This window comes from Neopelma chrysocephalum, unplaced genomic scaffold (assembly GCF_003984885.1).
Source record: "Neopelma chrysocephalum unplaced genomic scaffold, ASM398488v2 Primary Assembly neopelma1_73b, whole genome shotgun sequence".
Taxonomy (NCBI): domain Eukaryota; kingdom Metazoa; phylum Chordata; class Aves; order Passeriformes; family Pipridae; genus Neopelma; species Neopelma chrysocephalum.
Window position 1 is genome coordinate 8,108,841 of NW_020897734.1, and position 6,223 is coordinate 8,115,063.

Sequence of the window (6,223 nt, forward strand, 5' to 3'; positions counted from 1 at the left end):
CCAGAGCAGTGCAAGGTTGGGATGAGAGGGGATGGCTCCCTCTGGGAATGGCTCCTGCCACCCTGTGAAACCAGCCAGATGTGCTGCAGCTGTCAGGGATCCACTGAGCAAAGATGCTGCACAACTATTGCACCAACTCATGTTTGAAGAACCAGGAAATGGGAAGGCAGGACACCTCATCAGAGAATATCTCCAGCACTTCCTCTCACCTAATAATGTCTAAACATCTTCAAATTCTTTCCAGTTTGCTTGTTTTTCATCTTCCTATTAGGTGTCCAATTTCCTTTTTTGGATTGCTAGTTTTCTTTCACGTGATTTTTCACTGTTGTACAAATAATATGGGAAAAACTCCCAAAAACCTCTAAACAAACTTCAGTACTAAAACTACCAAGGAACTTCTTTCTGTAGAAAATTCAGTCATGTCACTTTGTTGCTTAAATTCAAATATCTGCTCAAATTTTATGTTTATGTTTTCTAACACTTAATATTTCATCTTGTGATAGTTCTTGTCAAGGTTTCATCCTAAAATAGATTATTTTGAATTAATTCATGTTTTGAGTGCGAAATATTCCTCTGATTCTTTACAAGCTGAAATGAAGTTTAATATCAACAGCTTCAAACAGCCTGTGCACAACCTGATTCCCAGCTGGCACTTCCAGACTCCCAGTGTCTGTTTTGATGTGCCTCTTGCATGTTTCTTGACATTAGTTGTACATTGTTTGTATAATTTGTGTTTGGGAGTCTTAAAAATGGGCATTTGATATCAGGGCTTTCCAAACAAGAGTAGAATATATGAGGTTGCACTAGTTCCTGGCAGCAGGGATGTGCTTTTATAGGAGAACAGGAGAAAAGCAGGATTTAGAGGCTGAGTGATAAATAATAGTGACCCTCTCTCTCTGTCCGTACAAATCCTTATTTCTATAGAAGGGTGCACATGGCTGTTGCATGATCAAAGCAGGATGGCAGCAAAGAGAAAGAAACTGATGGAATTTTTTTTAATAACGTTAAAAATTAATAACGTTTGCTGCAAAAAGATGTTCTAAGTAGGGGGTCAGACAGGATGAGGGAGAGAGAAATTTAACACCCATCCTAAATTCCCAAAGGTCTTACTGTGCAGGTTCACTGTCAATTTGGTGGTTGGCCCCTTGTATTTGCTTCAGGGTGCTTTAATGGGAAATTAAAATGTCTTCCTTCTCTGATGGGAATACTGGAACCCATGACCCACGAGCTGGCTTAGGGTTTGTTCCCCATTTTGTCGGTAGGGGTTTTTGTGGATCTTTTTCTCTTTTAAAGTACAAAATGAGATTGATCCTTCTATGTTTTCTCGTTTTGAAAGGATGTAAAACAAAACCCACTACATTGTTAAAATATAGTCTAAATTTTCTTAGCAGAGAAAGTAAATTTTATTTGAATGTAACATGCTATATGCAAACATAATTCATTTTTAAAGTTAAAAATGTTCTTCCTTTTATAAATATGCTTATGACATTTCATCTTTAGAGGCATTCAACAGGTTTAATACTATAAAGTTTTTAAAATAACATATTGCTGAATTCTGATAACACAGTATTCTATCGGGAAAGTTACTCTACACATTCAAAGATTTTTCATCTCTGTCCTGAATTTTCTGACAAAAGAACAACATAACAAACACTAAGGTGGGTACTGACCAAGTATTGTGCTTTACAGCATAGAATATCTTACATACATTCTTTTTCTAAAATACACTTTCAGCATTTGAAATTATATATATAAAAAATGAAATTAATGCAAAACAAATCAAAACCTTCATTAGAAATTGGCACACAAAAAGAAAATATCATGCATGTGGAACATCATGTGGTGTTTTCCCGTTTAATCTTGATTCTTAGCATTCCCCTAATTTCAGATAAAACATAAACATGTTTATCTAAATGGTATATAATGTCACACAGTGGATGTGGTTTTTTCCTTACCATATTTCTACTGTACATGAGAGAAAGCTGGTAATCTTCAGCTGGGGTCAAAGATTGTCATATCAATATGATATAAAAATTTCATTTTGTAAGTTATATTCAAGGAATGCAATTATACGATTGTTTTAAAGTTTAATGCATGGTTATTATCCCAAGAATAGTCAAATTAGTTCAGCACATACTGACAGATGGTTGTGGGCAAAGAGAAATCCAGGAATAACCTGACACCCAGAACAGCATTAAAATATCACATATCTGTGCACTGCGAAAATAATTTTAAATTATATCAGCATTGTGTTTTGAAAAAAGAGATTTCTTTCTCTTGGCACATATTTAATAGCATGAAGGTACCTTAGCCCTACTATTTCTTAACTTGCATTATTCAATTCAATATACTGCTAAAAATGGATATTTTGTACACAGTACTGCCAAAGCTGGATGGTAAATAACAACCAATTCTCTGCTTCTCTGATTTGATCTTAAAGTTAATTTAGTAGTTTTATTTCTGAATATAGAAATTAAGCTGCTCTGTAGAGAATATTCTGTTGCCAGTGATATTTATGAGCAAATATTTCCTTCTGTGCAGTTCTCTGCTGAATGTGTTTCTTAGTCATTTTCATTTGCTTAAAATATAAAAGCTCTTTTTATAAACATTTTCATTCCTGCCAACATAGACAGGAAAAAAGTTTATGAAATCTTATACACCCGTTTCTCACTTTACTACTGCATTTTATAAATAACAGATACACTTTTTTAACAAACAGGAACCATTTAAACATGTTACCGTATTTTGTGTTTTAGGCATAATAAAATAATTCAGTTATGCAGAACTGTCCAATTTTTGTGATGCAGGAAGACACTTTTGTGCTCTAATAGATGGCTCAGTTATTGTCTGTGACAGAGGGTTACTGAGATGTGTGTAGTCCAGGCTGCTCTCTGGAAACGTTTCTTCTGAAACTCCACTCACTTTAGTTTTGGGATATTTATAGTCCTCAGGGCAACTTCACCACAACAACACATGCTCCAGCCCTTCCAATGTTGACAGGAACTTCCTAAAAATAGAAAGAGGAAAGAAAAATAAAAAGGAGGAAACATAGGACTGAAGAAGAAATTACTTCCAGGTTAATAGGAAAACAATTTGTTTATTTGAACTCATGTAATGCTAAAAAAATTAGATTTACCCAGGGCTCTAAAAAACACAATTTGGGCTTTTTGACAAAATTCAGTAGCTGCTGAGAGTTACAGGAGTGTAGGACGGTAGTGTTGCTGTTAACATCTGTAAAAGACCTTCATGTTCTATGCTCCAAAACAACAGACTGTGCGGCTACAAAAATACCTAAAACTACAAAAGTGTTAGGTATTTCCTCATGGTCTCAATTGTGACAATCATAAATATGAAAATTTGAAAGTGCATCCAGAAGACACCACTAATGACAAACACACACCAGCTCCAGCCATGGCAAATTTAAGCACTTAAAGCCCAAAATGATTTGTGCACCAGGGTTCACTCACCCAGGCACAGCCTCCACCCCTTAGTCTGAGAAGTTTTATCCAATTCTTTCACAAGACAGGCAATGATATTTAATTCAAGCCCAGTTGTAGTATTACTGCAGCCTGATATGTCATTTTTCTCAACACCAGTGATAACTTTGTGATGTAGTTTTGTCAGTTATTTAGACAGAATTATTCCTTGCTGCAGGAGGAATTCCTACTATTTCCGAGGTGATTCTTCCCATTACCTCTGTCCACTCGTTGTTCTAGGCATCGTAGGACTCCACCGTGTCCAGGTAGGTGTGGCCATCGTAGCCCCCCACGGCATATAACCTGTCCCCCAGAGGGCAGATCCCAACTGCATACTGAGGGACACTCAAGGGGGACACTGTTGTCCAAGCATCTGTTTTAGGATCATACCTAGGAATGTTTGATGGTCAAATGTGCAAAAATACATCATAAAAACACATCTGAAATTTAAATTACGATATTTGCTTATTTTCTCCTGTATTGCAGTTCAGTTTATACTGGGAACTAGTGGAACTGTTATGTGAGTCAATATTTAATTCGGCCACTAGAGGGGTCTTCAAGCCAATGGAAAATGACCATGTTTTCACTTTTTGCTTTGCAGTCTCTCCATTTCGATCCCATTAAGCAATCAATACATTTTAAACATAAATGGGACCCGAGGGAATGATAACATGGCCACCAGTTGAGTCAGCAAAGTTAATTTCAATATATTACTTTTCCTTCTTCCATAAAGCTTTTGGTTTTTTCTTTCTTGTCAGAGCTAATGTTTTCAGAAAATTTAGCAGTGGGTGAAGTGCAGAAGTTTCCTGGGGACCCTGGAAAATGATGCCGGGTCTGCCAAGAAAAGTGGGGCCAAAAGAGCAGGACCTGGGTCTGCGAGTGTGGGAGAAACAAGGGAGAGAGCAATGGCCGGGTCATCCTCTGCCTCCAGGAGGGAGGGCAGCAGGAAAGGCCATGGACTAAACCACTGAAGTGCTGTTCCCCAGGGAGCCCCTGCACAGCACTGAACTTGCCTCTGCACTTGCTGTCCCTTTCCCAGCGGAGCCGAAGCGTCGGGTGCGGGTGCCGGGGGGATGGAGCTGCCAAGGACAAACTGGGAGGGTGTTTGCGAAGGAAGGGGGTAGAAGGAGCTCTTGATGTGCTTTTTTTACTTCTTCATCCCACAGAATTGCCACAAGAGGAAATACCTCAGAGGGGCTTCCCTCCAGATAAGCCCTGAATATGCCAGGAGGTTTCAGCCGGGAGAAAGGAGCTGTGGAAGAAAACCAGCCTAAAAATAGCCAGTGAGGATCATCAGGTTTTCCAGCCAAGAAAAACAAGGACGGAGATGAGGGAATCGGGTTCCAATTAATAATGATTTGGTGGGTGCAGGAGTGATTTCTGTGTGTTTTCCAGTCCCTTTTGGTTCCTGGGATGATTTTAAAATTATGGCTTTAGCAATCAGCTAAATTGGAGATGTTGTTTTTGAGAGGAAATGATGCCAAATAAATGCAGAGAGAGAGCATGGAATCATCCTGGGATCCTGGAGTGGTTTGGGTTGGAAAGGATCTCAGGGGTCATCTCCTTCCACCCCCTGCCACGGGCAGGGACACCTTCCAATAGACCCTCCAGCCTGGCCTTGGCCACTTCCAGGGATGGGGCAGCCACAGCGTCTCTGTGCCAGGCCACCTCCCCACCCTCCCAAGGAAGAATGTCTTCCTTATGTGCAATCTTTCCCTTTCTTCTCTGCAGGAAGTGGGCTGTGACAAGGGAATTGGCTCCCACGAGGCCAAGGATCAGAGCGGGCTCTGCACAGGGGACGACTTCCACTTCCGAACGGGGAAGGGCACCTTTGTCCCCAACCCCGGCAAACTGGGGTGGAGTAACATCTGCCTGCAGCTGGCTGGAGTTCCTGTTGGCTCTGGGCTTTCTGTCCACGGGCCGGGGATCATGGCCAGAGTCATTCAAACCTGGGGAACAGTGGCCTTCACACCATCCCTGCAGCCCGTCCAGGGCAGGCTGCTGCCCATCGGCCCCTGATCGCAGGTGGATGTAGAAGTGATGGTGTTTAGGGAATGCTGATTGTATTTCCCTGACTTTAGCAACGTGGTCATTAAAAAGAGAAAAATAACAAGTCTACGGAAATCCCCTGCACTTGGGAGCTTGTGGCGCTCTGGATTAAGTCTTGGCTCTCTAATGTTAAAACTGTGGGCGAGGCGAGGGGCGGTGTCCGAGCAGGGACAGCGGCGGGGCCGGACGGGGCGGGCCCGGGGGTCCCTTCCCCGCGGGGTCGCAGCCGCGGAACCCGCCCCCGCCCCGCGCGGCCCCTCCCGGCGCGCCCCGCCCGTCGTTGGGGGCTGCGGCCGCTCCCGGCGCTGCCGAGGCTGCCGGGGAGGGACCGGCCTGTGCTGGTGGAAAGGGGGTTCGTTCCTTGTGTTCGAGGGCGGCAGCGGGAGCGGCGCTGCGGGAGAGGCGCTGCGGGAGAGGCGCTGCGGGGCGGGCCGTGCGGGAGGTGCCGGGTGACGGCGGGGAAGCCGCGGCGGGGCCCGGGGGCTGCAGCTCTCTGGCTTCCCGACTCGCTTTGCAGACACTTGCCACCTTCAGAGGAGGCACAAATCCTCGCGGAGCTGAGCAAGGGGTACGGGCAGTGCAGCGAGCTGGGCCGGGGCTGTGACTAGGGGAGGGTGTGCGCAGTCCCCCAAAACCCGCCCCCAAAACAACCCCAAAGCCCAGAGCAAAGCGCGGCGGGACCGCGCCGGCCCCGCCCC

At 43.7% G+C, this 6,223-nt stretch overlaps 1 long non-coding RNA gene across 1 annotated transcript; it reads left to right on the forward strand.

The window, feature by feature from the left end:
* The first annotated feature begins 4,258 nt into the window (after positions 1 to 4,258).
* Positions 4,259 to 5,592, forward strand: LOC113969503. Its single transcript, XR_003534878.1, has 2 exons — positions 4,259 to 4,837; positions 5,208 to 5,592. It is a non-coding gene; the product is annotated as an uncharacterized LOC113969503 (long non-coding RNA).
* Positions 5,593 to 6,223: the final 631 nt, after the last annotated feature.